Genomic DNA, 19,646 nt, shown 5'->3' with positions numbered 1-19,646 from the left:
AGAGGTATTTAAATCAATATCATTTTTTTTCTTCAAGAGATTGACATTGATGATGGTGCTGTCTCCTTCTGTTATGGAAAACTATTATGGAGCAGTATAGAAAACAGTAAATTTACTGAACTGTAGTAAATCCTTTGAATTCAAATTCATGTTATCTACTCCAGGAAGCCTTCCTTAATTTAACTATTCTGTCAAGTAACATTTATAAAGCATCTACTGTGCCAGGTACCATGCTATGAATTGAAAATAGAAAGAAAGACGACTAAAGAAAAATACTCCCTACCCTCAAGAAACTTACAATCTAATGGAAAAAATATTATAAACGATGTACATAGAAGAAATACAGGGACTAGTCTCAGAGAAAAAGCACTAAAACTGAGAAAGATTTCCTGCAGAAGTTAGGGCTTTAGCTGAGACTTGAAGGAAGCCAAGAGGTAGAAATGAGAAGCAAAGGCATGTGAGGCAGGGACAGATGAATACTAATGCATAAAACTATAATTAAGCAGTATTAGGTGCAAAGACTACACTTTACTAGACAATGGGTATGTAAAGAAGAAAAGTGGTATAATCACTGCCCTAAAAAACCTTGTATTATAATTAGGGAGGGGGAGAAAGGAGAAGACATGAATGCAGAATTGGATAAATTTCCCTTGAGGCAAGAAAATTGAATGCTAGCTCTGCATCCTGGTAAGTATTGTTAAAGGTCTTGATGGAACTGTAAAATAATTTGAACTTCTCAAGATTGTGAAGAAATTGAGGAAAGATCTATGCAATGGAAGAAAGCCATCAGGAACAACCACAAAAGCAGTGGAGACAGAAGTAATTGAGTTCCTTCCCCAGAAGTTACTGGTAGTAAGGAAGACAGTTCTGAGCACCATGGATGCTGATGGCTATTTGTACACCTTGTATACCCTTGGAGAAGGCAAGAGATGAGCTGAGTATTGGAGTGACAGCTGGAAAGCCACAAGATTACTTTGGCCATTGGGACCATGGCTAAAAGAGTAAAGCATATGACAGTAGACTTTAGCTTCTTGATTTATGATAAGGAATACTGACTGTGTTTGATAAGAGTGGCTGGTCTTTCTGTGAAGCACAGGATATGATCAAATCTTCATCCATGAATATTATAAGGGACAAGAAGCAGGAAAGACCATGCCTATTCCTTCAGCCCCATCTGATGTGATTCATCTGCCACTGGTGACTTAAACTCATCAAGGGAAGCTGCCTTATCTTGGGCATCAATTTCCTATCAGCCATTTGTGTTCTGTTCTTCCAAAGCCAAAGAACATCCTCCTTGACAAAACAAATGAACAAATTTAAAAAAAGAAAAGAAAAGAATATTTGAGCAACCCTGCTTCCACTCCATCATTATTTATTGTTATCCCATCCACCCTAAATATTCCTAATATTCCTTGATTCTCCTTTCTCTCAATATAACTTCAAACAATATATTTGTTTTTCTTTGCTTAATTTCTAATGTCAACCTTTTCTGAGTATTAGTACACTTGAAACCATTCTGTCAGACATTACCACATTTTTGTAGTCTTCTGTTAACTGTCTTTGCTTCCATCTTCTTTATATACCTGGTTGGTTGATGACTTCCCTGTCCAGCTATATTGAGCCTTTTGGATAGTATTACTCATTTAAATATTTCTGTGTCTTTAGTGTTTTACTCTTGAGAGTTTCCTATTATTGATTAAATTATTCTTTAGAAATTATAGATCTTTGGATCCTATTATACTTCCTTTAAACCCTCTGAAATAATGTCCCTCAAAACCTAGGGTATATGTCAGATAACATCTATTGTGCCTTTCTGTTATTACAGATGCTAAGAGAGAGTGGTCATTTCCAAAGGATATCATTATTTCCATCCCAGCAGCCAATTCCCCTTTCTTATATCCTCTTCCTATTGACCCAAAATAGGATTTCTCATTGTTGGTCCCTCTCTCTTTTGAAAGATGAAGTTCTTAAAATGACTGAAGATTTCAACTGTTCCTTTGCTATCAGCATAGAGAGATCTCTTATACATATATACATGGAATACAATTATATATGCATGTAATGCATATATAATTGTGCTCCCCATTACTACCAGCCTGTACTTCAGTGTCAGACTGGTGATTTGTTTCCCAAACTCATCAACTAATTCCTCTTTCTGTCCAGGTCGTCTAGCATAATGAGATAACAATATTGCTATTGTTTCTACCTGCACTGATTTTTACCCAGATGCTTTTCTTTTATTGTTTCTCTCTGGGTCCCCAATTTCTTCATATGATTACATTTTAACATGCAGTGTTGCTCTACAAGTCTCCTTTCACTCATCATATCTCTTTAGGTATAAGTAAGGTATACCCTTTCAGAACCATATTCCAGTTAAAATCTCATTCCATTAAATCTCAGTGATAGCTGTGAAGTCAAATTTCTACCCTTCTGTTGGGTAACCATGTTTATTACCTACACTCTATTTATATGTATATCAACTTCTAATGCTATTCATCTTCTTACTAGTACCTTCTTTGAGTTTTGTCTTCTAGGAACTTGTGGGTGTCTCTATGCCTATTTTTCTTCATTAATTAGAACTGCTCTTCATAACATTTAGCTTGATGGATATGCAGTCAATTTTATCCTTCCTCCTTTTCAAAATGTTCTGTATTCATTCTAGAAACAGAGAAATAAATTATCTTCTCAAACTCAATTTTTCATTTTAGTATAGAGTCTCTCTCTTACAACTTAGCAGAGATGCCTAATAGAATGATTAGTCAATGATACTAATGTTATGTTTTGAAGCTGTTAATAATTATGATGACAATCAGATAAAATGTAGAATTATATGAAGGTAAAACTATTAACTTTAATTTAGGAGCATATATTACTTGTGTGGAAAATGAGACAAAATATACTAAATTGTATTTGTATTATTGTATACAATAAATGTATATTGTATTTGTATTAAGGGGAAAATATACTATTTTCCCCTTAAAAGTGAAAGTTAAACTTTTGTAGAATAATTTCATTATTACTTTGGATCTGACAGGGTGAAAAAGTCAATAGCAAAAATCTGTGGCAAATATCACAAAAATCCATAGCATATTTAAACAAGAATCCTTGAACTGCCAACTATACCTCCAAATAGCCTCAAAATATTTGCTTTGACAAGATAAGAAGAAAAATAGTGAATATTTTTAATACCAGAAATAAAAATCTAAAGGCCTCATCTATTCAGAAAGTAACATTCTGGAAAGAACAATGGACAAAGAGACAGACAACCTAAGCTCTAAAACCAGCTTTCTTTCTTAGAAGCTTTGTGACTGGAGAAAATCCACTGTCTCTAAACTAACTGTCTCTAATCTAACTGTCTCTAAACCTTGAAATTCTCATGACTAAATCAGAAATAATAGCAATTGTCCAACCTACCTCAGATGCTTTAATAGAAAATGAGATAATACATATTAATGTGCTTGAAAAATGTTAAATATAAATATATATGTATTAATATTATTATTATATTATCATTAGATAATGAATGTTGTTGGTACTCTTTAGACTAATCAAAGAGGTGATTTATGTCTAGTTGATTTACTGATCAGTACTAACTAAATTAATACCATCCTGTAGTAAAAAGCTGTTGTTGTTTTTTAAACTTGTAGGAAATCTCCCTTTAGTTGAACATTGAGAATCAGAAGCATGTGCTACCTCATCATTTCACATCTTGTAAAATTCCTTCCCAGGAAGATGGAAAAATTAGGTCACTTTCCATAATGACAATGTAGATAAATGATTTTTTTTAATTCTTGGGAAAAGATTTCTTATTATCCATCCAAAAAGAGGAAAGGGGATCAATATTTGCCCTTGAGTCTATGAAGATTCACAAGGATTAAGTATCGAATATTTTAGAACAATTATTTTTGTCCCTAATGCCTGAAGTTTGAAGAAAAATACCAGAGGACTTCTCAAGGTCGAAGGATGCATCATTCAGGCCACATGAAATCTTCCTGAGCCATTTTTACTATATCTGGGAAATACAATTGATTTCCCCAGAATGAAGAATACTGTTCATCAACTGGCCATATACCAGCTAGTATCTGCTAGAACAGGCATTCTTCACCATTTTTGTGCCATGACTCCTTTGATAATCTGGCAACGCTTCTGGTCCCCTTCTCAGAATGTTGCTAAATATATAAATTAAAACATAAAATTACAAAGAAAACAAAATACACTGAAATTTGTTCAATCGTTTTCAGGAGGGTACAACTTTTGTTGACCCCATTAGAACTTTTCTTGGCAAAGATATGAAAGTGGTTTGCCATTTCCTTCTCCAGCTTATTTTACAGATGAGAAAACTGAGACAAGCAGTGATCTACTCAGGATCACATAGCTGGTTAATGTCTGAGGAAGATGAGTCTTCCTGACTGCAGGCCCCAAACTCTATCCTCTGTTCCACCTGGCTGCCTACCTTTGAAATATGATTAGCCAAGTATTTTATTTTTAAAAGTTTGTGGATGTGAGTTTAAGAATTCCCATAAAAGAATGTTGATTTGTATGAGGTCTTCGAGAGATTCTAGGACAGCAGCTAAGAATGGCAGCTTAAAATGAAGCCCCAAAAGATGTTCAATGTAATCTTACATGTTAATTACCTGAAAAAAATTACCTGGCTGCCAATGAAATACATTAACACAAATCTCAATTCCCTGTCTTGGAACACAGCAGCCTAGAATAACTCCAATAAAGAAAGGAAGAGGAGGAAGAAGAGGAGGAGGAGGAAGCAATAATTTCCAGTTTTCCTCAATTTGAAGGACATTGTGGATAACAAGGCAATGAATTTGAACAAGTCAGAATTTGAAAGTAAATAGCACAGCCTCTTTATAGATGAAGAACCTGAGATGAAAGAAGGTAATCTCCTCCAGGTACCAAAACTACTTAAGAAAAATGAAAGAAAGAATACTGTGGCTTTTCTAATGGCCACTTTGAATAACAGTAACTCAAATTTATATAACATTTTAAGGTTTACAACATATTTTTCTTTCCACAATCTTTGCAATAGATAATATACAGCTATTATGATCCCCAGAATACTGAAGAGAAAGCCATAGGTAAGAAAGGTTAATTTATTTTGGTATGATTGCTCAGCTAGTAAGCATTTCAAAGCCTGGTCTTCCCAACACCAACCAGGCCTAAGGTATTATCTACTGTGCCAGAAAGCAAGAGCTATAAGTCTGTATGGTTGTCAGCCTATTAGCCCTTTAATTTCTTCCATTGTGTGTGTGATTTCATAATATTGGATAAATCTTAGGTAGCCTTCAGCTAACTTCAGGCTAAAAATTAATAAGAAATGGAACAGAAATGAGCTACCTTGTGGCATACCTTACATTTGCCTCCCCCTCTTCCCTTAAATGGGTAAAATAATATCTCATCTTAAGTTTTTGTTTTTTTTAAAAGAGGATCATGAGGAACCAAACTTATTAATGTAATCACAGAGATCCCTAAAGGCAAAGAATTGTAATACAAACTGCAAAGCTGCAAAATAATGCCCTGGGGTGGGTGGGGGTGGGGTGCTAACAGCTTTCTGTAAAGTCAGTAAGAAAGTTCCCACTATGGGAAAAAAAAAAACGTTCCATTTATCTCCACTGTGCTGATTGCTGAAAAACAATGTTTTTCATAATGACAATGAATTCTCTTAAATTTTTTGTGAATTAGAATTGTTTCAATCCAAAATCCTCTGGAAGCATGGAAAGCATTGGATTTTGGAGTCTAAGGATATGGGTTTGGTTCTCAGTACTTCTCCTTAATACTTGTGGGGTCATGAGCAAGTCATTTACATTTCTTTGCTTTGGTGACCTCATCTGCAAAATGAGGGAGTTGGACTAGATGAAGTCCAGATCCCTTTCAGCCCTAAATTAATAATCCTCTGAGCCTCAAGAGCTCCTTTAAGATTATGTTCTGGGGGACTTCCGGTCAAGATGGCGGCTTAGAAGCAGCAAAAGTTCAGACCAATGATAACCCTTCCTTACTGATCACAAACTGAATGTTCCTAGGGGACTGAAATTCGAACTCAACAACAGGACAGAGGTGGGGAACCCTCCTTCTGGCCTGAAATCAAAAGGTATGCTGCCCAAAAGCAATAATCCTAGAACACTCGGATCTAAGGGGAAGGCAGAAAGAAGGTCCCAGGACCCCTCCCTCCAACCCAGAGCGCTGAGCCCGCAGCAGCAGTGGGAACCTCAGGGCCTGCAAAGGTGCTGGTTTGAAGGGCGTACCTTGAAAGCAACCTGGGCCAGTCTCGGGGCATCCAATACAGACGGCAGGGAAGCAGCCTGAGAGAGGCAGGGAAGCAGCCTGAGAGAGACAGGGGAAGCCTGTATGCCCTGGCTGTGTCCTTCCATCAGAGTCTCAGTGGAGGTTTTTGCCTCAGGGCACATCCAGACCAACCCAGCTGAGCCTAATCCCATCAGGAGTCCTCAGAGCTAAGGGAGGCCAAGACCCTTCCCCCCACAGAGTGCAGGGCCTTCTGAAAGGACAGGAACCTCAGGGCCTGCAAAGATGCTGGTTTGAAGGGTGTACCTTAAAAGCAACCTGGGCCAGTTTGGGGGAATGCAATACAAACGGCAGGGAAGCAGCCTGAGAGAGACAGGGGAAGCCTGTATGCCCTGGCTGTGTCCTTCCATCAGAGTCTCACTGGAGGTTTTTGCCTCAGGGCACATCCAGACCAACCCAGCTGAACATAATCCCATCAGGAGCCCTCAGAGCTAAGGGAGGCCAAGACCCCTCACCCCCCTTAGAGTGCAGGGCTTTCTGAAAGGACAGGAACCTCAGGGCTGGTAAAGGCACAGGGGTACCTTGTGGACAGTACTGTGCCAGTCTTGGAGCATGGAAGTAAGACAGCAGAGAAGCAACTGGAGGGAAGTGACAGCAGTAACACCTGAAGCACCAGCAGGCAGGGGAGGGCAGACCCTGGGATTCCCCAGGAAGACAGCGCAGCTGAAGAGAAAGGACAATTTGCCTGGGGCTAAAGCCTCAGACCATCAGACAGATACACTAAAAACCAGTCCTTATCACTCAGATTTCTGACTGGAAAGGGGAAGAAAAACCATACAGATGTCAAACAGTACAGAAGTGCAAAAACATTCAAACACCAAGAAAAGCAAAGAAAGAGTTGACTTTGGACACATTTTATGGAGAAAAAATACAAAATACAGAGGAGATTGAAGAGGAAACACAAACAAATGCTCCAAAACCTTCCAAAGGAAATGGAAATTCTCCACAAACTCTTGAAGAATTCAAATTGGAAATTATCTAAAAGATGGAAGCCTTCTGGCAGGAAAAATGGGAAACAATGCAAAAGGAACTCAGCAATCTGAGAGACCAAAATATGCAAATGCAGAAACAGCTCGAAGCCTCAAAAAACAGGTCAGACCAAACTGGAAAGGAAAACCAGGCTTTAAAGGTCACAATCAGGCAACTGGAAGACAATGATCTTGCAAAAGAGCAAGAATTAATAAAGCAAATTCAAAAGACTAAAGAATTAGAAGATAACATAAAATATCTCACTGACAAGGTGACAGACCTGGAAAACAGAGGAAGGATAGACAATCTGAGAATCATTGGTCTACCAGAGAAGCCATAAATAAACAGTAATCTTGATATCATAATACATGATATCATCAAAGAAAACTGCCCAGAGATTACAGAACAAGGGGACAAAATATGCGTTGAAAGAGTCCACAGAACACCCTCTACACTGAATCCCCAAAAGGCAACTCCCAGGAATGTAATTGCCAAATTCCAAAGCTTCCAAGCAAAAGAAAAAATCTTACAAGAAGCCAGAAAAAGACAATTTAGATATAAAGGAACACCAATCAGGGTCACACAGGACCTAGCAATTTCCACTCTGAAAGACCATAAGGCATGCAACATGATATTCAGAAAAGCAAGAGAGCTGGGTATCCAACCAAGAATCAGCTATCCATTAAAACTGACTATATACTTCCAGGGGAAAGTAAGGGCATTCAACAAAATACAAGATTTCCAAGTGTTTTTAAAGAAAAGACCAGAGCTCTGTGGAAAGTTTGATATCCAAACACAAAGAGCAAGAGAAACATGAAAAGGTAAATATGAAGGAAAGGAAAAAGGAGAAAAATGTTATCTTTTTCTTTTATTCAAACTCTCTTCTATAAGGACTACATTTATATCAAATTATATATATTGATATGTAGGGGGAAATGTAATGTGTAACTCTCAAAAATTGTATGCATCATTGGAGTAGAAGAATCATGCATAGGGAAAGTTTGGGGCATCAAGATGATATGGAGAAAGGGGGGGGGGGAATAGAAAGAAAAAGGGAGGGCAATCATTGATGGTACTAAGATATACTCCAAGAAATATAGAAAAAAAATTAATAGAATAATCTTTCTCACACAAAGCTGCACATGGGAAGGGGAGGGGAAGAATTCTCCTATAAGAAGGAGAGGAAGAGAGTTTTTACTTAAACCTTACTCTCAGTGAAATCAACTCTGAGAAGGAAGAGCATCCAGATCCATTGGGATATGGAATTTTATCTTATCCAACAGGGTAAGGGAGAAGGGAAAACCAAGATGGGTAGGGGGGGAGGGAACACAAAAAGGGAGGGAAGGAGAGGGAGGAGGGGAAGAGAACAAAGAGGGAGGGGCTAGAAAGGGAAACATATCAAGGGAAAGGACTAGGGGGACTGATTTAAAGTAAATCACTGCCTTAAAAGGTTATAGATAAAGAGGAAAGGTCAGAATTTAGGGGAGGATATCAAAATGCCAGGGAGTCCACAAGTGACAATCATAACTTTGAATGTGAATGGGATGAACTCACCCATAAAACATAGACGAATATCAGAATGGTTTAGAATCCAAAACCCTACCATATGTTGTCTTCAAGAAACACACTTGAGGCGGGTAGACATCTACAGGGTCAGAATTAAAGGATGGAGTAAGATCTTCTGGGCCTTAACTGATAGAAAGAAGGCAGGAGTTGCAATCATGATATCTGACAAAGCCAAAGCAAAAATAGACCTGATTAAAAGGGATAGGGAAGGTAAATATATTTTGTTAATAGGGACTACAGATAATGAGGAAATATCACTAATAAAAATGTATGCACCAAATAGTATAGCACCCAAATTTCTAATGGAGAAACTAGGAGAATTGAAGGAGGAAATAGACAGTAAAACCATATTAGTGGGAGATTTGAACCAAGCACTATCGAATTTAGATAAATCAAATAAAAAAATAAATAAGAAAGAGGTAAAAGAAGTGAATGAAATCTTAGAAAAATTAGAGTTAATAGACATATGGAGAAAAATAAATAGGGACAAAAAGAAATACACCTTCTTCTCAGCACTACATGGCACATTCACAAAGATTGACCATACACTAGGTCACAGAAACATGGCATACAAATGCAGAAAAGTAGAATTAATAAATGCAGCCTTTTTAGATCATAAGGCAATAAAATTAATGATCAGTAAGGATAAATGGAGAACCAAATAAAAAACTAATTGGAAATTAAATAATGTGATACTCACAGTCATTTTGACTTAAGGGATAATATTTTATAATTGATAACTATCATATCATTTTTATAACTCTCATAGTGAGTCAAAACCTAAATTTAATTGTTACACAAGTATAAGTTTCCCTTCATAGGAAACTCTACAGCAGTAAAGTCTCACTTAAAGAGCAACAAGAGATTGGTCACATAGAGCAAAAGAGTACGTTAACAAAGTATTAGATGTGGCATGCAAAACAAAGGGAATTTAATGCAGGAACATTGTCCAGGGACAAGAGCAGCAGGTTTCAAGATGGTGTCAATGAACAGGGAACAAATGGGAAACTTGCATCAACGTCAAGTGATATGGCAAAGAAGCTGTGTCCTAGAAAGTCTAGGCTTGAATATTCACACACAATTGTTCCATACCTGTAAATCAGATAATATAACTGTTCATATTAAGGCCCGAGTACTTGATGTTAACTCTATTCTCTTCCTTCCTCCACACTTCAGCACTGGACAGTGCCAAGAAGTCCCTACAAGCTTTTCTCCCTTTATGATAGTGGGCACCTTCCCAGAAATTCCTCAGTCAGGACCTCAACCACCTCAACCACTTCTCCCTGCCCTCCAATCCTGAAGATATATATTTTTTTAACCCTTACCTTCTATCTTGGATCTAATACTATCAATCCGAAACAATCTACCAACCATTTTAACTCTTACACTAGTACAATGTTAAATAATAGAGGTGATAATGGGCATCGTTGTTTCACTCCTAGCTGGCTCGCCAAAAAATGTAATATTTATTGGGAAAGGAAATCAAGGATTGGAAAAATGGGGGATAATGGGAGGTTTGTATGGGGGTATGGAGGAGTGAGGGGAGAGAGGGAATATTGCTCGGTGAAGCAAAGGAGAGAGATGCCCCCTGCTGAGAGGAAGCAGCAGGGGTCCAATAAGGACTATTTGTCCTGGAATGACTGAACTGAAGTTCAGATCCCTCTGTGACTAGAAAAGATAGTCTACTTGTCTGACTGCAAATTCAAATAATATAAAGTTTAATAACCAGTTGGGATTGGAGTTTTTTCCTCAGTTTATGGAGTTGAGGCCAGGCCCCAGAGGCTGATGGAGGGTTCTCCCAGTCCCGTCTACTCTATATCAGTCCTGCTTAGTTTAATTCAGAATCTTAGCAGTAGACAGAAAGCAAACAAGAACTAGTCTGACCTTCAGAAGTAATTGGGCCTAAATCTTTGGGCTGAACCAAGAAGAGGCACATCACTCCAAACTGGGTTGAACAAGCTCCTCTCTCCTCCAACTCCAGGAAGCAAGTCCCACCCAGCAGGAAGGAAATGCTAGTCACAAGACCCAACTGCCACTCCCAGTTGTCCCTTCCCCCACCAACAGTTAATCTAGATTCCTTTCCACAACTTGAATAACAACCTTTCCTCATCATGCTATGACTTATCCTCACCTTTCAACAGAATAAAACTGCTCACTCCAAAGCACTTGATGGGTTCTTCAGGTTCTTCTCATATCCAATTTGAGAAGGTAGGCTACATAAAGTACTGGAATAAGAAAAAAAATGTGAATTTTTCCAACCCTTAAACCCAAAGCGATGAAAATCATTGACTACTTCTATTATTACCACCGAGAAAAGAAACAGACATAATTTGTCCTTAACATATCTAATTCAGAAATTCAGTTCCATTATATGAGAACAGGAATTTTACTATGCACAAATTAATATTGAACTAAAGTAAAGGTAGACTTAAAGGCAAATAAGCTGTCTTTATTTTTTTTTAAACCTATCCCTTACTTCTACTAAAGCACTTTCATTTTAAGGAACAAAAATAAGATTGGATTTTTTTTCCCTCTGAATAATAGTACCTTACCCTTCTCTCCAGTGGCTGTTTTGGAATCTGTAGACTTGGTCCTAGGAGTGATCACATTTGCAAAGTAGCATTTGAGGCAATGCTTACCCATATTTATAGTCTTCTAGCTTTATTAGACATTACTGACCTCCACACACTCTATGATCCAAAATTAATTTTTTTGTTATTTTCCCAAATGACACTCCATCTTTCAACTATATACTTTTTCATTGGTTATCTTCTTTGCCACTATCTTTGTCTTTTGGAATCTCTGGTTACTTCAAAAACTCAAATTAAATGCTATATTTTGGATAAGTCTTTCCAGTCTCCCCTAGATGCTAAAGCCTTCCCCTTAAAAAAAGACATCCTATAACTTTATATATATATATATATATATATGGATAGATATTTAATATATAAATTCATATATGTTCATATATGATATGTATATATGCATTTTATACATATTATATATTTATAAATATATGTATACATATGTGTATATACCTATACAGTATATGTATATATGTACATATATATATATAAAAAAAAATAGAGAGAGAGAGAGAGAGAGAGAACTATATGTGCACAGATTATTGAGGCCAAGGTACACTTTTGCCTTCAAATTCCCAATGTTGAGTACACAGAATAAAAAGGACACACTTAAGTAGCTAGGAAGCAGTACTAGACAGAGTCAGGAAGACCAGAGTATAGTGCTTCAGACATTTACTAGCTATGAGACCCTGGGCAAGTTACTTCACTTTCTGTCACCTCCATTTCCTCATTAGAAAAAAAAGAATAATAATAGCACCTACCTTAGAGAGTTTTAATAATCAAATTGGCTAACATATGTAAATCCCTTTGAAGAGCTTAAAGTGCTACATAAACACTAGTATTTCTATAGAAATGCTATGCTAATAGCAGCAATGCAGCAGTAATAATAGTAGCAGTAGTAATAATAATAGCAGTAGTAGCATCAGTAGCAGTAATAGGTAGTAGCAATAATAATAATAGTGGTAGGAATAGCACTAACTGGAGGAGAAGGAGTGAAAGTAGCAGTAAGTGTAGTAAAGAGGAATAGTTGTAAATAGTAGTAGTCATAGTAATAGAATCTCAATCAGTAGTAGTAGTAATAATGGCAGGAGTAACAGTAGGAAGAGGAATAGCTGTAGTAGTAACATCTGCATTAGTGGTACTAATAGTAATAGTGGCAGGAGTAGCAGTAGGAAGAGAGATAGCAGTAGTTGTAGCATCTACATCAGTAGTAGGAATAGGATTATAGTAATAGTGGCAAGAGTCGTAGTAGGAAGAAGAATAGCAATAGTAGTTGCAGCAACAGCATTAGTAATAGCAACAACAGAAATAGCAATATAAATGCTTGATAATTGCTTAATTGATCTGACAGAAGACCCAGTCTTCTTCCATACTGGATGAAGATACCAACTTCAGATTCTGAATGGTCCAAACTCAACTCTTGCCTTTGACACTTGCTGGATGTGATTATGGACAAGTTATTTAAACTTTTAGGCAATTAGGTGCATATCTATATTAGCAGGGGGAAGTTCATCTGTAGTTCTATACACCAATAAAACTGCAGGATTGGATTTTTAAAAAAAGGATCTAATAATCCATTGCTTATGTTCCTACTTTTTTATTGGGGTGGGGAGGGTTGTATTTTGATATGTTGGTTTGTGTTTGAAAAGAAGAAGAAAGAATTAGATCTCCCCCTCATCGGTGTTTTAGAAAGTATTGCAAAGAATTTTTGAAACAGTAACACAGAAAGACCTTGCTATACAGGCTTCTATGATGCTATTTGGATTCATTAAAATAACATATTAAACATGGAAATAATATATTTCTTTGATTACAGATTGAACAAAAGGGGATTGTGGGGAATTTTTTTTTTGCTTTTCTTATACAGAAAAATAATTTCATTGAATTATAAGACATGAAAGCACACAGATATTAAGTGACTTACCCAAGATCACACAGCTAGAGTAGTGACTGAGATGAGAATAGAATCCAGTTCTTCCCCCTTCCAATTTGTTTTTTTTTTCCATTACAACACAATGCCCCATACCATCTGATAACCTCTTTAAATCCCTCAACCATGACTCACTACCCCATAATAGAAGTTTTTCAACTCCCTATACTCTAGTCATCCTATGAGAACACTAAAGAAAATTATCTGTTCTTCCTGGGACTGTTAGATTTCTTCAACTACTGTGTACAGGGGATCTGAAAACATGTATGCCATTACTTCCCTCATCTTCAGCCTTAGAGAGATAATATACAGGAAAACACAATGAAAAATCTTATTATATTTGCCTGTTACAGTTGCTCCCCTTAGGCAAGAACAACTAACCTGGATAATTCCTGTATCATAAGCCTTTCTCATCAGGATCTAGTGGTTTCTGGGATTTGTCAGAAATTTTCCTGCAGAATGGCTCTTTCCCCATGCATATCCTCACTGCCCTAGAAGGAAAATATCTACAGGGAAAGAAGAGGGGATTAAGAAAGTAAATATGGAATAATCTCTGCCTTTACTAGTTAATCCTCTAACTTGCTGGATGGTTCCCTTTATCTTCTATCTTTGCTCCCTCTGGGCCTCTTTGCTCATCACCATGGCTGTCCTTTAAGAACTAATAACATATTTCTTTTTTTCTTTCTTTTACTGATATAGTCTTCTGCCAAATATATATATATATCCTTATTGTGGGCTACATTTGATGTAGGGATTTTGTGTAGAATAAATACATCATGTTTTATGATAGGAATACAGTTAGTGCTCATATCAATACCAATAGACCACCAGTTTCCCTACTGAAAAAGAAAAAGGCTAAAGAAGTTCCAAAAAACCTTTTCCCACAACCATCAGTTTTAGGTGAACAATTCCCCTAATAGGCAATGAGGTGCCACAGTGGGTAGAGCCTTCAGTACAAATATATCCTCCGGTATTTACTAGCTGTATTACCCTGAGCAAGTCACACAGCTCTCTCTGTTTGCCTCAATTTTCTCATCTGTAAAATGACCTGGATGAGAAAATCGAAAACCACTTCATCATCTCTGACAAGAAAACTACAAATGAGGTCCAAAAGTCAAACATGACTAAAATGACTAAACAAATTACCCAATCTGTTTTTATTCCTATTCCCATGGCCACAACCAAAATGATAGCAAGTCAGAGTTGGAAGGGAAATTAGAAATCATCTAGGTCATAAATTCTCAAAGTATGGTCTTCTAAACCCTGAGGTTTCTTGAGACGTTAAAATAATTTTCATAATAATATGTATTATTTGCCTATTAGAATACTTCTCCCTTTCCCAAATACATATCTGTGTAAGGCCAGATTTTATTAATATACTTCAGCCAAAATATGAGACTCTCACATTAGATTTGCAAAAAAAAAATATTTAAAAATGTCACTCACTATTTTTTATTTTGAAAAATAAGATTTTCATTAAAATGTTAATGTTAACATGTAATTGAGTTTTTTTAATGTATTAATATAGTTTTATAGTATCTGTTTTCATTTCTAATATGGTAAATATCAAGTTGTACACAAACAAAGTTCTCATTTTTAAGTGTTAAAGGAGTCTCAAAGCCAAGAACTTTGCAAACTGCCAATCTGGTACAATTGACATGTTACAGGTAAAGAAACTGAGGTCATGAATTATCCAGAATCATATAGTGATTCATCAACTGAGCTGTACTAAACCACTATGTTTGTAGTTCCCACCTACCTCTGCCCCATTCCATAAAATAATAACTGTATTGGTCAATATTATCATCATAGCATACATAAAATTCTTCATTTTCCTCAGTGCTTCCAAAGGCCAAGCCACTAATAAAGAAGTTATAAGACTGAAGAAAGTAATTAGCATTAATGACATTTATTATAAATACTAATTTTCTTAGGGTTCCATGACTTCATTTTGTTCTGTAGAATAAAGCATGATTCTGTTAGAGTCCCAGTTATCCTTTAGCTGTCAGACAATATATGCCCCATAATGCATAACATTCAGAAAATATTGCTCAAACTTGCAATATTTGCTCTCATTTGTGACATTCCTTCCCTCTAGCTATGGCAGGTAAGTCTGTGAAAGTAACATCAGAGCATGTTTTAATAAGAAATAGGGGCCTTCTGTCAAATGAGATGAATTTCCCTTCATGTATAAATTCAAAGTTTTTCTACAAATGTGCCTTCTACAGGACTGATATAATCAAATATCTTGGGCTTATTGCAATCACCTGGGCTGCTTCCGCTACCTCTATATTGAAACATATCAAGCTTTACAGGGTAAAAAAAAATCTGTCACTGAGTGTGATTTGAGTTCCTCTATACTAGCAAAAAGCAAATATATCTACAAAGATAAACTATATGTGCTAGACTGTTTTCATATGCTACTCCAAATTTCATTGGAGTTGGATACCAATTGGGTCTTTCCAAGTCATTCAACAATTCAAAAGTCATAGAGTGACCCATTCAATTTTTTGTTTCCTATGTCAGATGCTATGCACCATTCTCCCAGCAGCCAAACAATCTCTGTGGTCTAGTGGAGGCAAGCATTTTTGTATAATATTACCATCTCCCAATTTACAATGAATGCTAGAGAAAACTACTTACCTCTCCTCAGAATGTGTTCCACTTTACACTTTATATTTCAAAACTTGGAATAAAAGGACAGCTATATAAAAAGGGCATCATGGTTCCCTTTAAATAAGATTTCACTCAATGAATTCAAATTTTGGTTCTAGCCCATTATAGGGCATTATAGGGATCGGAGGATGAGAGTCGTGGTTCCTACAAAGAGAACTGATGACATTACTTAAAATGAACTCAATTACTCACTTAAGTTGAGTTGCCAACAAAATTGTCAGCCTCTCTTCAAGAGTTATCAAAATCCAGTGACAGAACAAAAGTCAAGATGACTGGTTCTGGATACAGTAGATGCATCTCTTAGCATCTCTGATATCTGATCAAGCTCTAAGCACTCCACAACACCTACTTCAGCAGCTTTCATGGACCAAATTGTTCTCATCCTCCCCTTCCACTGGGAGAAGTCTTCATATGCTTTGGCTAGACATTTCCCTAATTTGCCAATGGATTTGATGCTTGTCAGGCACCCTCAACTTTGTTTAGCCCATCTGTTCATATGGTTTTACCAGGTTTGACCACTGTGTATGCTACAGCTTCTGGGAACCAAAAGTGAGAATTGGTTGATAGGTTGACACGAAGGGTCAATGAGAAGCCCTGACCAAAGATTGGCAAGCCCTCACACCAGAAGTGCTCATCCTCTCTGAGAATCCTAAGAAAGAAAGCAAAACTAGTGGGGGAACTTAATCCATTCATTGATGAATATAATCTCCACAATTTCTAATACTCTTCTCCAAATTAATTCTATAGTGGAAAAGTGAAAGTATTATAGAAGACATCACTGACAATCAAGTTCAATACGAATAATGTAACTCTGAAATAAAAATATAAAATAAGGGAAATAAATATATAAATTGCTTCACCACCAAATCCATTTTCTCATAATATGTCTGAATATATCCTTTAAGCAGATGAATTTCCCCCTAGTCATTAATTTGGTGTATTAAATGGTATTCTAGTGGTCTGAAGGGGCCACATGTATAATCTACTGATACCTGGGGATTAGCCTGAGTAGGCAGAGCAGTGTTTCCCAAATTAATGTGGTTTGGACTTAAAATAATATTTTGAAATAATCAGTAATTTTGATCTGGAAATCATAGGACTATGGAATATCCAAGAGATAATGGAAGGCCAGAGAAATTCTGGAGTAAAACAATGGAAATTAAGTATACATTCACATGGAAAATTGGTGCTGTAAAAGGAGCACATTTAATATATTAGGGGGAGGTATCATTAAACACCATAGTTCTCTGATATAATCTTCTATTCACTTCATAGAGAATATCAAGTTTCCATGGAACACAGTTTGGAAAACACTAATTTTGAGGTTCTATAGGAAACTTAAATAATAGCATGTTAGAGTTAAAATGGAGTTAGAGATAACCTAATCCAATCCCTTCATTTCAAGGATGCTGTTACCTAAGAACATTAGTATGTGATAGATAGATAGATAGATAGATAGATAGATAGATAGATAGATAGATAGATAGATAGATGAATGGATGGAGAGATGGAGAGATGGAGAAATATATGGAGAGATAGATAGATAGAAATATGTATTATATGGATACAAATATATATGCATAAAATATATATAAAATTATTCATTTACAAAAATAAACAATATGGAGATCTGTTTTGCATGATAATACATGTATAACACATATTGAATTACCTGACAGCAGTAGGAGAGGGAAAGGAAGGGAGGGAGAGAGATAAGTTCAATCATATAGCTTAGGAAAACTTGTGTGGAAATTTATTACATGTAATTAGTAAAAATAAAAATAAATGTAAAAAAAAACAAATAAAAGTGTATATAATAGACCAATCAAAAATAAGTCCTCCTATCCAGATGTGCCAATACTTATTTAACAACTGACTCAGGAAGGGGAAGGGGGAAGATATATATTTAATAATTTTTAAATTATTTTTTAATTTAATTATTAATGTTGTAAGGACAATTTTAGGGTTGTGACCTAATCTAAATTAATTTTTGGTCACCAGGGAATATCCCAAATAAAATACCCAAGTCAGTTTGGAAATTTATGGTGGTTTAATTAATATAGAGGGAAGGAATTAAGGAGAAGGGAGAGGGAAAGGGTGTAGGATTTTTTTTTTGCTTTCCCACCCTTGTTACTCACAAAAAACATCTCTCCAGTATTTTTTTTAATATTTAATGAGGTCTAAACTCCAGCTGAAGGTCATTCCCTCTAGATTACCTTGATACACGGGCATTTCAGGAAATTTCTCATGGGTCTGAGTAAGTTCTACTTCTTCAGGAAAGCATTTTCCTGAGGTCAATTTCTTATACTGATATAGGGTTGAATATTGTCTGAATTTCTCTGCAGTTTCATCAAATTCACATTCACTCTTAGGATTTTTATTTATCTGGATATTAGAGTCACAGATTTCTCTCAAAGGGACCCTCATTCATGAACTTAGTGTAGTATTTCTACCTGGCCTGTGCCAGGGGGAGTTCAAAGTCCTCCACCACAAGATCTCTGAAGATTAGTGGCTTTCTAAGAGGATAGTGTTTGGAAGGTAAAGGAGAAAGAATCAGCCTAAACTCTGATAGAGCTCAGTAAAGATGCCTCACCTGAACTAGGCTACTCAGCTTCCTCCAGTATGGTATCAAGGAAAACTCACCACTAAACCCAGACAATAGTAGCCACCACCCAAGATGCCAAAATGCTCAGCATGCTCCACCAGGCACCTCTCTGTTGCCAAAGAGGTCAGAGAGAGGAAGTGACGCAAAATATGTAAATGGTTTTTACATCACTTTCCTGCATCTTACATGTAACAATGGTAGCTTAAGCTTGACTTAGGACAGCCCAGGGATCTGTCAGTTATTTCTGATTTGTCATTTGCTAGCACATGTATGTCATAGGCCATCCTCCTAAATACTTAATCCTTAAGTATGGGTGTAGACATTCCTGCTTTTGTTAGACTAAGTAGGGTGGAGTAATCTAAAGTTCACAATATTGTTATTAATTATTTTTATTATTTATATTCTATATAATGTAACTGTCCATATAATTATTATTATTAAAGATTAATAATTATTATAATATGCCTGATTAATATTTTCCATCACTTTCTTAAAGCAAGACAAGAATAAAACAATAATCCAAGCCCTGACTTGTAACATTTGGTGATTTACAAGAAGTATTGCTCACACTGAACATGTAACAATTGATTCTGGTGTGATATGGCTCCTTCACACCCCTGGATCCCATCCTTACCTTGTTGATAACCAATTATGAGACTGGTCTCCAATAAAATCACACCCATCCTCCCATTATAGCCCAACACTCCCTAATTCCACCCTTTCTTGACTGTGTGAAAATTCCCAATGTCTCTTTTTCTCAGATTAAGTTTGACCTCTGAGGTCAGCTGTGCCCTAACCCCAATTTAAGTACCTTAAGCATTAACATTTCTGGTGATGAAGGGAAACTTCTCCCATTGATCCCCCAAAGCATATATCCACTGGGAGAAAAAGATACTAACTAGGGTATGTGATAAAAAAAAAATTTTAGACAACTGCCTTATACAGAGCAATCATCCATAAATGAATATTTGTTTACTAAGTTCTTACTATATGGCAGCACTGT

At 36.4% G+C, this 19,646-nt stretch overlaps 1 long non-coding RNA gene across 2 annotated transcripts; it reads right to left on the bottom strand.

The window, feature by feature from the left end:
- Nucleotides 1-404: 404 nt before the first annotated feature.
- Nucleotides 405-18,766, bottom strand: LOC103101334 (uncharacterized). 2 transcript variants are annotated; one of them, XR_008914044.1, is made up of 6 exons: nt 18,682-18,766; nt 13,744-13,868; nt 10,979-11,072; nt 8,885-9,009; nt 2,512-2,658; nt 405-1,293 (listed from the first exon to the last, which is right to left on the bottom strand). It is a non-coding gene; the product is annotated as an uncharacterized LOC103101334 (long non-coding RNA). The 2 variants fall into 2 exon arrangements; XR_008914043.1 differs by having other exon boundaries at nt 406-1,293; nt 18,632-18,752.
- Between the last annotated feature and the right edge of the window lie 880 nt (nt 18,767-19,646).

This window comes from Monodelphis domestica, chromosome 8 (genome assembly GCF_027887165.1).
Source record: "Monodelphis domestica isolate mMonDom1 chromosome 8, mMonDom1.pri, whole genome shotgun sequence".
Lineage (NCBI taxonomy): Eukaryota > Metazoa > Chordata > Mammalia > Didelphimorphia > Didelphidae > Monodelphis > Monodelphis domestica.
This window is presented reverse-complemented; position numbering and strand designations above follow the sequence as displayed.